The sequence below is a fragment of the Ruditapes philippinarum genome, unplaced genomic scaffold (assembly GCF_026571515.1).
Source record: "Ruditapes philippinarum isolate M1 unplaced genomic scaffold, ASM2657151v2 ctg313_1_1_1_1, whole genome shotgun sequence".
Taxonomy (NCBI): Eukaryota; Metazoa; Mollusca; class Bivalvia; order Venerida; family Veneridae; genus Ruditapes; species Ruditapes philippinarum.
The window spans coordinates 115,680-133,267 of NW_026860654.1; the positions used below are offsets into that span (position 1 = coordinate 115,680).

At 29.0% G+C, this 17,588-nt stretch overlaps 1 protein-coding gene across 1 annotated transcript in view; it reads left to right on the top strand.

Moving 5' to 3' along the window:
- The first annotated feature begins 2,730 nt into the window (after nt 1-2,730).
- The window catches only part of LOC132712910 (Ca(2+)/calmodulin-responsive adenylate cyclase-like), a 164,151-nt gene continuing 149,293 nt past the window's right edge, over nt 2,731-17,588 (top strand). The window contains 1 exon segment of the mRNA XM_060695344.1: nt 2,731-2,879. The gene's annotated coding sequence lies outside the window, so the exon portion shown is untranslated.

Genomic DNA, 17,588 nt, shown 5'->3' on the forward strand with positions numbered 1-17,588 from the left:
TTTTACCACTAACAAAAAACCCAGGCTTAACGCAAATTCAACGTTAAATGGCTTTAAAACATTCATTTAGCCTTTTAACGTTATACGAAGCATGACTAAAATGGCCACAATGAAATCTCATTAAAATATCTGAACAAAACGTCTCAATACAATGCGGACTTAGAGTTTAACTTACATTTACTACAAATATTCGGATGATTATACATGTGCAAAAATATAAATTAACAAACTTGATGTGACCACGATTTAATGTGAATGATTTACGGATATGCAAACATCAACAAATTAAGAAGGCATTATTTGCATTTTATAAATTATTCATAAATCTTCGCACTGTAATATAAAATATAATAACGAATTTAGATAACGCTTATGTTGTACCAGTGGTTGGATTGCATTTTATGTTGATTTGCTTCATTTGACTGTGCTCCCCTATTTGATAAGGTTTTTATTAAATTGATGCAAATCTTTAATAGCTTATTTACCTACTTAACTGTCTTTATCGACTTTTAAGCAAAGTTCAATTGTGAACGTGAAAATAATAAACATGTGAAAATTAAATGCAAATATGTATGGAAGTAAAATTATTCATAAATCTAAACCTGTAAAAAGGTCTAAACCATCATTTCTTGCATGATTTTCATAATATTTTCATATAATGCATGATGCAAATAAAGAGTAATTATCCATTAAAATTTAATTTATTCAAACATGATATGTGAATACGGATGTAGTATTTTACATTGTTAAAACCATAAAATGGGCATTTTCTGCCGGATGAGGGTGCATACGGAAGTAGATATACAATATACACAATGACTTTGTTGAGGCTTTTTATCGAATGAGATCTTTTATTTGGACTTGTATGTTATTTTTATTGACCAATGATGTGTTCTGCACTAAGAATAAGTTGATATCTACACACTTAACCCTTTGGCTTTTTTTTTTTTATTATTATTGGGGGGGGGGGGGCGGTGGTACCTATCATACATATCAAACCAATGCAAGCCAAGACTAGGTGCGGCACAATCGTGATGTCTGATTAATCGTTTTATGGCTGTGTTGATTTATGATATTTAGCGTGGTAAGGGTTCATATGTCAGCCTTATCGTTGCAATAACAAAAAAAAAAATCGTTGTATTGCTTTAACATGCAAAATTTATTTCTCTTGTGGTATTATTTATTTTAGAGTTATCCAAACGTTTGATAAGAATGACTGCTATGGAGATTAATTACATGCACAATGTGGTTAGATACAATCTTTTCATTTAAAGATCCTGTATGTTGTGATCAAAGTGGTAAACCACACTAAGTGTTATATTTATATTTTTATAAATAATGCTTTTCGGAACCTACAATATTGATACATCATATTTATGACTTTAAACCATAAAAAATGTGTTACAGGATCTTTAAGTTATATAATGCGCAATTTTATGGAATATAACAGGAATAAACCATTCAGGGAAACATTATGAAAAAACAATGAGCTTGAATAAGGGATTTAATGATGCACTTTCTTCGGGTACAATTAGTCATCTGTTATCATAATATCAATACAATGTTTATAATACTCTTTATATCATGATTGCTTCACAATATTAGGGTAAATTCACGTGCGGTAATGTAATTGCTAAAGTAATAAAGATCAATTGATTGGTGTTAATCTTATTCTGCACGTGCATTCAACATTTGTGTTTGCAACTAACAGCAATAAAATTCTATCATGTTCCATGCTGAGCATAATCTGTTATCAGTTTGCTATTATTACTTGCTCTTAGAGATTTATGATTTGTATTAAAATTTTTGTATTGTGTTGTATTTCTCCTGTACTTTCTCCGCGGATGATATTAAAAGCTATGTATAAGTTTGATTCATCGGACGATGTAATTTTTTTATTCTTTGAATAGCATTGTTATAAAGAGCAGCAAAATATATAAACATGTGAAAATACACTAAACATGTTTAAAATTGACACACATTTCTACATTCCTCATACAGCATTTCTTATCAAACTTATTTTCTCAACCTTTTTTGTTCAAAAGTCCTTGCTTGATTTCTTGTATATACATGTATAAACTATTTAATTTGTTCACCGATTTCAGACAACCGAAACATAGTTTAAACATCATATAACTCATACAAAGTTATTTCTGAAGTCCTTATGTTTGAAAATTTTTATAATGATCTTAATTCTTTCAATGTTTGATGTCTCTGATACAGCAGGAAGATATCTAAAATCTTCAATTTGTTTATATATAACTCAGAAATGTTTGCAAACAGCAATGACCATCAATTCTGATACTGTTGCTTTCCCTCATATCTCTACACATTACATACAAGACATGATGCATACTTTGCCGCCTTTCAATTGATTAAATATTTCACGGATGATAATTGATTAAGTTAATTTCATAATTTTGTTTTCTTCCAATGAACCCGAAATGGTTAAACAAGAATAAGTAATGTTAAGATTAGTTTGATTTTGTTTTAAGTCACAGTGACTCGGTGCAGGTCAAATGGCCAATTTCCGTCTTTCATTATCGTAATAAATGTATGATGAATATGACTAATTAAAGCACTTAGAAAAAACACTTGGTCTGAACTCATTCTTAACTTGTAAAGATAAAGCAGTGCTTATGAATTGTTTATACATTATGTAAATACCTCAATTCGAAAACTTCGAATCTTTATTTCTTATAGCATTTATTTCCATGAAAGGGAGCCTAGATTTGAATCAGAGACTGTGGATTCTTTCATGAAGGAAATTTTAGCTAGCTAAAGAGGTTCTAAACAAGTGCCCTCTCGTGCCTGGAATTATATACATAGTGTTCGCTAAGGATCCTACCATCTGTAAAGCGGAAGAAGTCGCAATTGTAGTATGATGCATGTTTTATAATCTGTGTGATAATAAATTGTGATTTTCTTATTTTCACAAGCACACGAGCATAACAATGTTTTATATTAAATCTAAATAATTTATTAACTTATGTTTGCTTAATAAATTATGTTCGTGATACTAAATATATATGTAGATATAGGGTTAAAGCTATCTGATGTGTGTAAAATTGCATCATGGATAGTTCATTTCACAATTATAGTATTGCAAACCAATTTCTATTTTCATCATATTATATCTTATATTTAGAAAAAAGAAGATTCATCTTAAATGAAAATAAAGAAGTTTTGTTCCGTAAATTAAATCATGATTCAGTTCATGGTGCGATAAGGAAATATCCGTCATTGGTATTCGTATGATTTTTTTATGTTATTAAAGAACATATCTATAGTAAAAACCTAATTAAACTATACAGAAAATATAATAATTTGAAAAAAATATGTGGTACAGTTGTTCAATACTTATGCAACACATTATTTCGGGAAAGATTGAGTCAATAACATCATGCGCTAGTCTATATATCATTTATATCTGACACAATTTCGCTTATCACATATGCGTAAGAATCCATTTCGTCAAATTATAAACAATTTTCTTAATGAATATTTTACACTACAAAATATTCTTACAATGAAGTGGTTAATAATTTAGTAAAATTCTCGCTTAAAATAAATGACTTTTTTTTCGATAATCGTTCAATTATTTTTTTCATTTCATACGTTTAAAAGCTAAAGGACATCTCTATGATAACATCACTGATTTTAGTGACATATTCAGGCAACAAAATTTTGTTTGAATTCGGACACCAAAATTTTTCCTCAGACAACAACAACGTTTATTTAAAATTTTATATCTTGTAATTAGAAACGCTTTGAGGTCATTTTTACTTCTACACATGATCTCAAAATTAATCAATTTTTCCAATGCCCTTGTCAAATGTCCGCGTCACATGAGTACCCTCAGTTCTTTGATTTCCATTTATATTATTATAAAATAAGAAATGAAATTTGGAACCTAGCAATAATAATCTTACAACTTGAAACTGTTTATATATCACTCGCTTTGAAAATTTGGTACGAATCTACACGCAAAATATACTACTATTTCTGAAATATATTGCATTTCCCATTGGTCTGCTGAAATCACGATACAGAATGATGAAGAAGTTAGCAACTGACGATAATTCATCAGGGACATAATTTGAATATTTTCTTTTGTGGTTTTGACTGTAGTTTGAGTGTATGTATAATTACCAAGATGTAAATTTGATCTAGCTTCCTTCAGTTGGTTCAGTTATGTCACATAGACAAGGTAAAGCATAACTATAAGACTAAATTTTAGATGCCTCGATGGAGGAGTACTGCATAACCACTTTGTTAATGAGGGTTAGTAAGAATTGAGGCTAATTTGCATCAAAATATGAATTAATCTTTTACCTCAAAACACTTAAACTAGGGTTTATTTCAAGAATCATACAATGAGCGAGACCTTATTAAATAAATATACTGTTTTGATTACATAAAATGGTTCGATCATACAGGGTATTTAAGAACAAAATAAATATTTCAGCTTTCAAAATGTATCATCCGCCTTTAAGTCGCTTTGCGAATGTGGACCATTCATTCAGGAGAAACAAAAGGCACAATGCTCAGCAAACATTACATCTTGTTATTACATCAATAAGAAATAAAAGACATGCAAAAGTTAAATAATACATGTATACGTGTAATTATTTAGTATTCAAAATGATGATTGAAAATTGCTTTATTTATAATTAAAACTTACATTACACATTCTTTATAAGTTAAGGCCTTCCTTCATTTTAGGTAAGTTTCATGATCACAGCCGTATGAACGCATCTGCGGCTGATTCTAAATTCTAAATTTAACATTACATGTCTAAAAGTTGAAAACTGCTTAAGCCGTCGCAAGGGAGGCGTAGACAGTAGCTTGTACTTCCCAGTACGTACTGTCCAAGAACAGGTTTAATCAAACCGAGCCTGCAACATTTTCAATTATGATGTTTTAGACTTTTTAGGGGTTCTTTTTCATTCTATTCGATACGCGCTCAGCAACAACATGTACTTTAACAATGTGTTTTTTAATTCAAATTAATAAGTTTATTAATCTAATAATTGATATTTTTCCACCAGTTTTAGTGCTATTCATTTTATATTCATGGCATCGTATAGCCTGAAATCCTTACATGACATTTTAAGTTAACCTCGTCATTATAGTATTTTTGTAATTAAATCACTTTATCTGATATAGTTTATTACCCTTGATACTGTTTAACTAAAAAAAAGATTTTCTACATGAATTAATTACAAAACAATTTTGTAATGCCCAGTGCCCCAACAAGTTTTCCATTGGCATATTTGTAGGGGACAATCACAATCAATATATTCATCGCTGTAACGAAATAATGAACGTCAATCATGATTTGATTGATTAAATACATTAATGATTTCATCATACGTGTGACTGTATTGACAAAACGCGATTAATTTGATAAAGCCAATTACAAGAGTTTGATTGCAATGCTGATTTTGCACTGATAAGAAATTAATTAAACCTTTGAAATTGACAGGTGTTTACGATTACAAAGTATCAAGAATAATCAAGGGCCAAAATGATTGTAAAATCGCAACGGATTTACAAGCTTTCAAGGATAAAAAGTTTTATTTTGAATGTTGAAATTCATAAATTTGACGCGCACACATTTGCTTCTTAAAACATAATCAGCTATTATTTCAGAAATGTGTCGCAAACAGTCACGTGCTAACAATCCATTTTCCATTTCAAGATTTGTAAACACTTATATTTGTTGTTTTAATTATTACTTTTTCATTTATAAGTTGTTTTTTTTAATTTTTTGTTTGTTAAATTGATCGTTTGGCTTTCGACCCTGAACTAATCGGACTTTCGGCCCTGAACTAATCGGGCTTTCGACCCTGAACTAATCGTTAAAGTATATCTTATTTCAGTTATTTTAAGAAGCAAGATCAAGTGAGAAATAAGTTATCTATATTCTACTAATGATAACCATGTTTATGATAAACTTCATTTGTATAAATTTATCATTTTAAATCATATAACTTTATCTTCACAGAGGTTTCTTGACATGAAGGGACTAAAAATATTTTTTCTAGAATTGCCTCCACTTTATCATTGATTTAAAAGTGCATCAGTTGATCTGTTTAAACAATTGAAGGTTTATCATATTTTTTATTTATTTATTTATTTATTTATTTATATATTTATTTATTTATTTATTTATTTATTTAAACCTTATTGTAGCGTCTTTAATAATTTCAAGAAAGGAGTTGAACGTTAATGACATCATTAATAAATGATATTCATTAACCCTTTAAATATCATAGGAGTCCCAATGAATTAGTTATATCTTTATCATATAGCACACTGACATGTTTTACCACCTACAAAAAAACCAAGCTTAACTCAAATTCTACGTTAAATGGCTTTAAAACATTCATTTAGCCTTTTAACGTTATACGAAGCATGACTAAAATGGCCACAATGAAATCTCATTAAAATATCTGAACAAAACGTCTCACTACAATGCCGTGTTAGTGTTTAACTTACATTTACAACAAATATTCGGATGATTATACATGTGGAGGAATATAAATTAACAAACTTGCATTGACCACGATTTAATGTGAAGGATTTACGGATATGCACACATCAACAAATTAAGAAGGTATTGTTTGCATTCATTCATAAATCTTTGAACTCTAATATAAAATATATACAATGTAAATAATTTAGATAACAATGATTTTTTTAAACTTCATTTTGCATTGTAGTTAATATGTATCTGCTTCATTTGAGTGTGATTCCAATTTTAATTTTCTTTTTATAACGTTCTTATTACATTGATGCAAATCTATTATGGCTTTTTTTACCTATTTTACCATCTTTACCAACTTTAAAGCATCGTCCAATTGGGAACGTATAAATGATGAACACGTGTAAATTAAGTACAAATCTGTATAGAAATCAAATTATTCATAAATCTAAGCCTGTAAAAAGGTCTAAACCATCATATCTTGCATGTATTTTCATAATATTTTCATATAATGCATGATGTAGATAAAGAATAATTATCCATTAATATTTATTCAAACATGATATGTGAATACGGATGTAGTATTTTATATCGTTAATGCCATAAAATGGGCATTTTCTGCCGGATGAGGAAAAGAGTGCATACTATAGTAGATTTACAATATATTCGATTTGCAAACATAGCCAGTTTGTAGAGGCTTTTTATCGAATGAGATCTTTTATTTGGAATGGTATGTTATTTTTATTGAACAATGATGTGTTCTGCACTAAGAATAAGTTGATATCTAAACACTGAACCCTTTGACCCTTTGGCTTGTTTTATTTTATTTTATTTTATTTTTTTTTTTTTTTGGGGGGGGGGGGGGGGGTACCTATTATACATATCAAACCAGTGCAAGCCAAGACTAGGTGCGGCACATTCGTGATGTCTGAATATGGGATATTCTGTTCGCTATTCAGTCAATGAAAGTTTTATAATTTTTCCTTGAAAATAAATCTTTTATCCAAATTTGTTTATGGCTGTGTCGATTTATGATATTTAGCTTGGTAAGTGTTCATATGTCAGCCTTATCGGTGCAATAACAGAAAAAACATATCGTGGTTTTGCTTTAACATGCAAAATTTATTTCTCTTGTGGTATTATTTATTTTAGAGTTTTCCAAACGTTTGATAAGAGTGACTGCAATGGAGATTAATTACATGCACAATGTGCTTAGATACAATCTTTTCATTTAAAGATCCTGTATGTTGAGATCAAAGTGGCAAACCACACTAAGTGAAATTATATATATACATAATTATGCAAATAAACAATTTTCAAACATCGAAGAATATGTAAAATATGTACTCCAAATATTTGTTCATATTATATGTAATCATTAAAATATATGCATTCATTTCTTATTGTAAAATTAAAATTTGACTTAAACTTTATAGAAAATAGATTTTTATTACCTCCCTTTATTTACATGAAATGTTAAATTCGGTAATATCGTTATAAGTAATGCTTTTCGGGAGCTACAATATTGATAAATCTTAATTTGAGCATCATATTTATGATTTAAAACCATAAAAAATGTGTTACAGGATCTTTAAGTAATATAATGCACAATTTTATTGAATATAACAGAAATCAACCATTCAGGGAAACATTATGATGAACAATGAGCTCGGATAATGGATTTAATGATACACTTTCTTCGGGTACAATTAATCACCTGTTATCATAATATCAATACAATGTTTATTATATTCTTTATATTATGCTTGCTTCACAATATCAGGGTAACTCCACGTGCTGTAATGTAATTACTTAAGCAATAAAGATCGATTGATTAGTGTTAATCTTATTCTGCACGTTCATTTTAGATGATTTGTGCAATAACAGCAATAATATTTTATCATGTTCCATGCTGAGCATAATATGTTATCAGTTTGCAATTAATACCTGCTCTAAGAGATTTATAATTTGTATTGTATTTTGTATTGTGTTGTATTTCTCCTGTACTTTCACCGCGGATGACATTAAAAACTATGCATGGTTTGATTACATCAGACGGTTTTTTTATATTTTCTGTCTTACAAAAAGCTGAATAAAAATTATAATAAAAGCGAGTCAAAAGACTTTAAAACAGTCACACAGCGCTTTAAAATAGTTGTGTTGAAAATTCTCGAGGGAAAAGAGATCTTCCTACAGTGCAATACAATAATAATTCTAATATTTCTCATAAAGACTTTCTTTTCAAGCTTATTTTCAAAACTTCTTTTGTACAAAGGTCTTTGTAATTTTCTTGATTTCTTCTATATACATGTATAAACTATTTCAAACAGTAAGTTCACCGTTTTCAGACAATCAAAATATAGCTTATTATCATATTTTAAACATCTTATATATAAATCATACAAAGTTATTTCTAAAGTCCTTCTGTAAAATATCTTTGAAATGATCTTAATTCTTTCTCTATATGAAGCTTCTGATACGGCAGGAAGTTATCTGAGATCTTCAATTTGTTTATATATAACTCAGCTTGTGAATTTGGCACATGTTTGCAAACAGCAATTACGATCAATTCTGATATTGTTGCTTTACCTCATATATCGGTATATATAACATACAAGACAGGATGCATATTTTGCCGTCTAGCAGCTAAATAAATATTTCATGGACGTTAATTGATTCAGTTAATTTCATAATTTTGTTTTGTTCCAATGAAACCGAAATGTCTAAACAAAAATTAGTTGTGTAAGGATTGGTTTGATTTTGTTTTAAGTTACAGTGACACGGCACGGGTCAAACGGCCAATATCCGTCTTTCATTATCGTAATAAATGTATGACTAATAATGGCACTAAGAAGAATCCTTGACCTGAACTCAATTTAAAGTTGTAAAGGGTAATCCGTACTCATGAACTGTTTCTACATTATGTTATAATAAGAATAATTTCAAACTGGAACAATTCGAGTCTTTGATATCTTTATTTCACATAGCATTTATTTCCATGATCGGGATAATACAATCACTGTCTTTAAATTAGTTGGCCCTCACCATGATGGGTTTGATTTTTGCAAGAGACATTTTAGCCAGCTTACGGATGGTCGGTGGTTCTAAACAGGTGCTCGCTCGTGCCAGTAATAATGCTTGTAGTGTTCATAAACCAGTAAAGCAAATCAATCGCTTTTAGCTCATCATAAGAAAATATTTCTAATGGTTTTTTTGTTTCCCATTATAGATGTTGTTCAAATGACCACCTGTATAAGTTGTACTCGTGTAGCTTAGCTTGTTTACACGGACACACGCGTAAATTTCAGATATTGGTTCTGATATTGAAACTGTTACGAAACACCTGTTTATTTAATTATACATTTCCCGATTACTATAATATAGAACAAGTTTAGATATTCATGCTTTATTTATTTAAGAGTCTATTCAAGAAAAATAGTAAGTTGTTCATAATATGATATTAAAATATGTAAAATTTGAAGTTGAAATAGGTGTAAAATATGTAATTTACCTATAAACAATTTAAGTATTTCAGTGCATATACACGTAGTGAAAATACCTATATATCAGCAGATAATCTAAACTACAGACCCGTTCGTTCGCAAAAACTTGAAATTACTTTATATAAGATTTTATAAGACCATATAACATTTTATAGACACAATGGATTATACATGTAGTTTTAACTAAAAATAGGGTTTTCTGCTTATAAAAATAGAACGCACTACTTTTTAAAGACAAACATGAACAAGATTTGTTTTGGTGCATTTTGATAATACGAAAGTAACATATAACATTATCGTGCCTACATTATAATAAGTATGATATAACAAGCGGTTAGACGATTCAGATTTATTACAATCTCTCAGAAAAACTATCATTTGACTACAAGACATATGTAATTGTCGTGAAATATTATTCTACCACATCTACGGTCTTAAGGAAATAACATTTATCGTAAAACATCTATGTGAACATTAGAGATTTTTATGTAATATTCGGTTAGACGTTTTAAATTTGCTACAACGTCTCGACAGAGAATATTATTTGAACACAGACCATGTTTTTTATAGACTTAACGTTAAAGTTTATGTTTATAACATTAGTCAATAGAGACTTTATACGATTTATCGTCACCTTGATGCAATAAATGGTTAACTCCTATTAAATTTAAAAGAACTTAACCTGTTACTGGACTAAGGTGACCATGACCGGATATGCGTTATAATAACCTAAAGTCTATATGGATTAAGGTTATATAATAGCCGTACAGGAGTTATCTTGTATTAATGATGCAATGTTTCTATTACAACAGCTAACAACTGTTTCAAGTATGGGATCAATACATCATTGTACGATCAAGGGTCTTCAAGAGGATTACAATACATTGATATACCTTTGTCAATGGTTAATAAAAACGTGAAAAGTGAAAAGATTTATCTCTTAAGTAGGAAGGCAACAAATACTTAAACAACATGAGTGCAAATAGGTAAAGTGCAGTTTAACGGTTGTAATGCATCAAATTGAAATATATCTAATATAAAGACGGTACAATAAACGTAATTATATTTATGATCATCTTAAATTATTGTTATCCACCTAGTTGAAATATTGTTTTATTTTTTTTTCTTTTGTTTTAATTGTTGTTTAATTGTTTGTTTGTTGGCTTTTTCTTTATTTGGTTCTTTTTAGAGAAACAATATACATACGTTTAGATGGTGTGTACAGTGTACAATACATTAAAGATTTTGCTAATTAAAACAAGGAATATGCGCTTTTATTCTGCTTCTTCTTACAGAATGATATATTGAGGATTTACCCTTTAAATGCATATCCGTCTTTTGCTTTATATTAAAATAATATTTCAATCGGTATGGGATATTTTAATAGCTTTAAAAGAGTCAAATAATCTTATTTCAGGCTGCAACCTATAGAATACAAGTTAATAAAGTCATATCAATATTATTACATCAGTGTAATCGAATTACGTTATTCTGGTAGTCTTTATGCCCCTTTTATTGTTTAACTAATAGCTTTTTTACGCATAAATGCCCTGGATATAAAGTTAATAGCTTTTTGGTTATATTTGTTATACAAAATTCCAATCATGCATAGGACTTTGACAAGTTTCATACTCTCAATGAAAATATACTAGGACGTTATAAGCAGACTGTTATAGCCAATCATTAGTTTATTGATATAAAATGCAATCATGTTATCATATGTGTACCTCTGCGGACAAAATATCAATCGATTTAATACAATTATTAATCAGGGCTTAAATGTTAAATGATGTACTGACACATGAAACATTTTAATATTGACGGTCGTCTACGAAGAACGTTTAACATTTAGTTAATTTTATCACATTTCAATTTATCATAAAACCTTTAAATGGATCAGTGTTAATATCATGGGTGATGGTTGCAGAATGAAATAAAATCAAATCACTATAGTTGCATGTTGGTAAACTAAATGCAAAATTATGACGTTCCGTTAGACTGTAATTCAATACATTTTCAACATTTCGTAACACGGGTATGTCAAAGAAGACGACTAAATCTATAACTAATTACAAAAGTCTTCGGCAGATATTTGCAGCAATTTTTGAATTACTATTATTTCTAATATAACTGGTATCACCCGTAGGCCAGTATATACTAGAATATCCACAGAAAAAATTGCATGAAGTACTTGTTATGAAAAAAAACTCAATTTTTGGGAACATTGAGAATTTCAAAATAGATTATATGTGTCGCATACTTCTATAGAAAATAATATATAAGCTGCTGTTATCTTGTAAAATCTACAATGGAGGCTCTTCTAATTTTTACATTTACCCTTCTTTAAACAAAAGTGATTGACCTTTGTAACCAGTGTAGAGCCAGGCCAGTCTGTATCTCCGTTCAGCCTGACCGGGCTCTATTTAGTTGTAAGTTCACTATTTGCATTATGATTTTTTGATATATTTAAATTTCCTAAACTTTAAATTCATTGGATAAATTCATTATGTAATTGGTGAAATGATTTTAAAGAAAGCACCGTAAGACACAAGCGGGAAAAAAACTAAACTTAGCAGTCTGCTTAGAATATACAGTGTGCAATAATTAATTACCTATTTACGTAAATCGAAAACTGCTGATCAGTTTTAATTTCAAACCAGAACACCTTACAAATTATTGTCTGTTTCTTTTAACCGGACATGCTGAGCATTTGTAAATTGAATTACTTATAGCATTCTTTAATATATTAAATATTCATTTTATCTAATTAACTTGCAATTTTTATAGATACTTGCTGGAAATATGCTTCGCCGTGTTTTTACATGCACAAAGCCACACTTATATTAAAATTGTATCTTGTCACTTGTGGTCTGGTATTACCAACATTCCTTTGTTAATTCAATTATTGAATTTCCGGTTATCAAAATGCATATAAGAGAAAAAGTTTATATAGAAGAACATGCAAAGAATCAATTTTATGGACAGAATATTATAATTACATGTAGTAGGTATGTCTCGTAAATAACGAATGTGATAATTTATTTTCTCCTAACATAACTTAAAACTAATATTTCTGATATATATTTCCCATATACCTCAATTACAAGGACGTTACTAGTTCTGTATCAAAACAGTACACATCTAAACAATCACTTACGTTAATATGATTGGTGATGCACAATGCATTAAAACGACCAGAATTAAAGTTTAAGCATAATATCTAATTAGGATTTTAAGCGACGGTTTTTTAGGCGATATCACTTTCTTATGTTGTAGTTTCAATGACTTAATTTTTAATTTTGCATAATAACACCATACATACACGTAACAAGTTCGATGTAATTTAACTTAATCAGAACAAACAACTTTGAAAAAAAAGTATTTGAAGTACATAAATGCCGTTTCAAGAGAAATACTAAAAGGACAAAATTCAACCCATTATTATGGTCTTAAGCTTCAATACTCGTTACGTGTACAAATCTTTTGTCTATGGAGAAAATTAACAGTCCGTTGCGCGTATCTTTGTGCATTAGCGTTGCACGACATAGTTATTGTGAGGGGTTAGACCTCTAACGCAAGAAGCTTTATTGGATGACCTCGTTCAATTTAGACCTATTTTCAACTTATAAATAATTAAATCGACTGCGAACTTAAATGAATATTTTTTCGAAATTAATAGAACGCCTTCCATCAATACTTTTAAGTACTTTGATACTTTATAAAAATGAAAACATTGTTTTTAACCCATTAAATTAAATCATAACGTCAGTTTGTAGTAAATCGTTTATATACATGCAATTAATAGTCTATGCGAATAGATTGAATTTAAAAGTTCAATCTTGTCGAACTTCAAACAATGCTGATAACGCAAAGTAACAAGTGCAATATGTTAACTTATTCCAATGCAGTTTGTATGGAATACGGTATCACATTTGATAAATAACATATACAATACATATTGAATAATGTATTGCAAATATCATTCTGTAATTGATATAATGTTATTGGCGTCATAGATATATAGATATAATAACGTTATAATTTATGTGGCTAGTTATGATTTTCAATCTGTATTATGATATTTTATTCAATTTATAGGGAACAAATATTAAAAATAAGATATAAATGGTTTGTCTTTTGACCGGCTTTTAGAAATTTTGCTAAACAATTAGTACGATTTTAGTTCTTACAATAAGATATTGGCAGCAATTGTGTACTTTTTGTACCAAATCGAGAAGTCAAAAGTCTAAATACATTTATCTCTTCCTTAATAAGGCAAAAATGTAAAAACACGACTAATAGATGGGCGAAAAGCACGACGCCAAATTACGTCGTGTTTTCGCGTCTTCTTGCTGGAGGGTCGTAAGGACTAAGCACGGATTTACGACCACGGAAATACGACAGTCACCGTTCGTTTGATTGAAATATTTTTTTCCTCTTCGTCCCGAAACTACGCTCATGTCACATAACATAAATCAGCGTCTATGTAAAACACTTTTTGCAAATTCTTCTGACAATTCCTATTCCGTCTCGCACATATATTGAAATTTCCATAAAAATAATGAATGGTTAATTCCAGATTGAAAGATGGACATGTCAATTTCAAAAACTTGTATCCTGTTTAGGGATATTAAACAAGAAAATGTTAACAATTAAAAAACACACTTTCCTAACATTGCTTTAGTGCGAGATCAATCCCTTGTTTGACCAAAGGTTTTGGAAAGGTAATTACAAAATTAATATGGTGGTTTTGTCAACAGTTAATATGTGAAGTGTGTAAAGGCTTACCTGCTAAGTTGTAAAGTATTATACAATTAATTAATGCAGATAAATGTAGGTTTTATTTACTATGGCCGTTGTAACATTAGATGTGGTTTAAATACATCTTCAGTGTGAAATTGAAACTGCTAGCAAGTCCTATGTTTAATGACTCCTGTTAAAAGATAGAGGTACCTTAGATCAACAGAAGTTATTGAATCGAGTGGATTAAGTTAACGATTGAGAAAATTCGTGAGCTATGTTTTCCCGATCGCATCTGAAACAATTACAACTGTCTATAATTATATATAATTATAACTATCTTTACTTTATGAAACTGATGTTAAACTTTTACAGGGAAGGGCCAACGATAATGTTGTAAAACCTTTAGGCCCAACCCTTTTGATAATGTGTAATTGTGTTGATATAAATGAATTGATGTATATCTATATATGCAATCAAATATTAGAACTAGAAACAATTACAAATGGTATACCGATTTTACGCTAATTAAATACTGAAAAACTACCCTTAAGTTATAAATGCACTTACCTACATTGTGTAAAATATCATATACAAATAAACTCATTGAGCAAGAAAATTCTACATTCATTGCTCAGTATTGATTGGTTCCAGGAACGGATTCGAGTGTGTTTGTTCAATTAGCTGATATCTTCCAACACAATCGAACTAAAATGAATTTGTATAAACTAAACTAATTAAACTCCATTTAAATATAAATATATTATTTCATTTTTGAAAAAGTGTAATATTTCAACATTCGCACGAACCGAAACAAAAAAAAAACGGTTTCAAATTTATATCCTTAAAAGTTTAAGGAAAAACTCTCAGTTGTTGTAGTAATTGGGTCATGAGGTATTTATGTGATTTCTGGAATAAATAATTATTTATGTCTTGAATTATATTTACAACAGTGTTAAATACAATGGCTTTAATATTTCATACAGCGGATAACCCTAAATCAATGCTCGGCCTTTCATGTTTAATTTAAGTTCGTCAGATTATATCAATAGTTTTCCATTTGCGTAATGGATCCGCCTTATTTGATAAGCCTACACACCTGGCACAGTTTGATTTAACAGCATTTTTTTGCACGTGAATGCACTGACGATAAACTAAATCATGTACATAAAGGTTAATCACAACCAGTGTTTTAAATGGGTTTCAATTTAGCCGATTTGTAGGATGAATATATCAATGAAAATATAGTCCTGGTGTTAAAATCAGATTGTAAAAAGCCAATCATTATGTGATTGGCAACTGCACGACCTTGTCTGATACGTGTGCCTTATATTGAAACACAATCGATTGATTTGATAAAACCATTTACGAAGGGTTGTTTACAGCGTAAATAAATACCTCGTACTGATAAGAAATTAATTAAACATTTAATGTTGACAAGCGTCTGGTAAATAGCATGCATTCAAGTTTTGTGCAGGCGGTTTAAGTGCGATTACCATGTAAAATCATTTTCCCACTCCGTTTGTAGAATAATATTTTTTTTATTTTTGTGATTTAAAAACCCTTAAAATGCTTTTAACTCAAATCAGACAAAACTAGCACACAAATTGAGTTAATTTCTAGTATGCATTAACGTTATCTTTGAATTTAAAGTGCGTCAGTTGATCTATCCAAAAAATGATTTCATTTATTTATTTATTTATTTATTTATTTATTTATTTATTTATTTATTTATTTATTTATTTATTATATCTATTTATTTATTTATTTTTATTTATTTATTTATTTATTTATTTATTTATTTATTCATTTATTTATTTAGATTATTTATATAGTTAGTTAGTTAGTTAGTTAGTTAGTTAGTTAGTTAGTTAGTTAGTTAGTTAGTTAGTTAGTTAGTTAGTTAGTTAGTTAGTTAGTTAGTTAGTTAGTTAGTTAGTTAGTTAGTTAGTTAGTTAGTTATTCAAACTTTAATGATTTAAGAAAAAGGACTTTATCGTTAATGACGTCATCAATATATAGCATTCAATACCTTTTTAAAAATCATAGGAGTCTCTTAAATTAGTTATATCTTCATCACATAGCACACTGACATATTTTACCAACATAAAAACCCAAGCTTAACGCAAATTCAACGTTAAATGGCTTTAAAACATTAGCCTTTTAACATTTTACGAAGCATGACTAAAATGGCCACAATGAAATCTCATTAAAATATCTGAACAAAACGTCTCAATACAATGCGGACTTAGAGTTTAACTTACATTTACTACAAATATTTGGATGATTATACATGTGGAGGTATATAAATTAACAAACTTGAGGTGACCATGACTTAAATGTGAAGAATATACGGATACTTAAGAAGGTATTTTTTTACATTTTATAAATTATTCATAAATCTCTCTATTATAAAAAATAATAAATAAGTTAGATAACGCTGATTTTTTTTACTTCCTTTGCATTGCATTTTATGTTGATCTGCTTCATTTGAGTGTGATTCCAGTTTTAATTTTCTTTATATAACGTTCTTATTACATTGATGCAAATCTATAACAGCTTTTTTTACCTATGATACCGTCTTTATCGACTTTTAAGCACTGTCCAATTGTGAACGTGAAAATAATAAACATGTGTAAATTAAATGCAAATCTGTATGGAAATCAAATTATTCATAAATCTAAACCTGTAAAAAGGTCTAAACCATCATTTCTTGCATGTATTTTCATAATATTTTCATATAATGCATGATGCAAATAAAGAATAATTATCCATTAAAATTTATTCAAACATGATATGTGAATACGGATGTAATATTTTATATCGTTAAAACCATAAAATGGGCATTTTCTGCG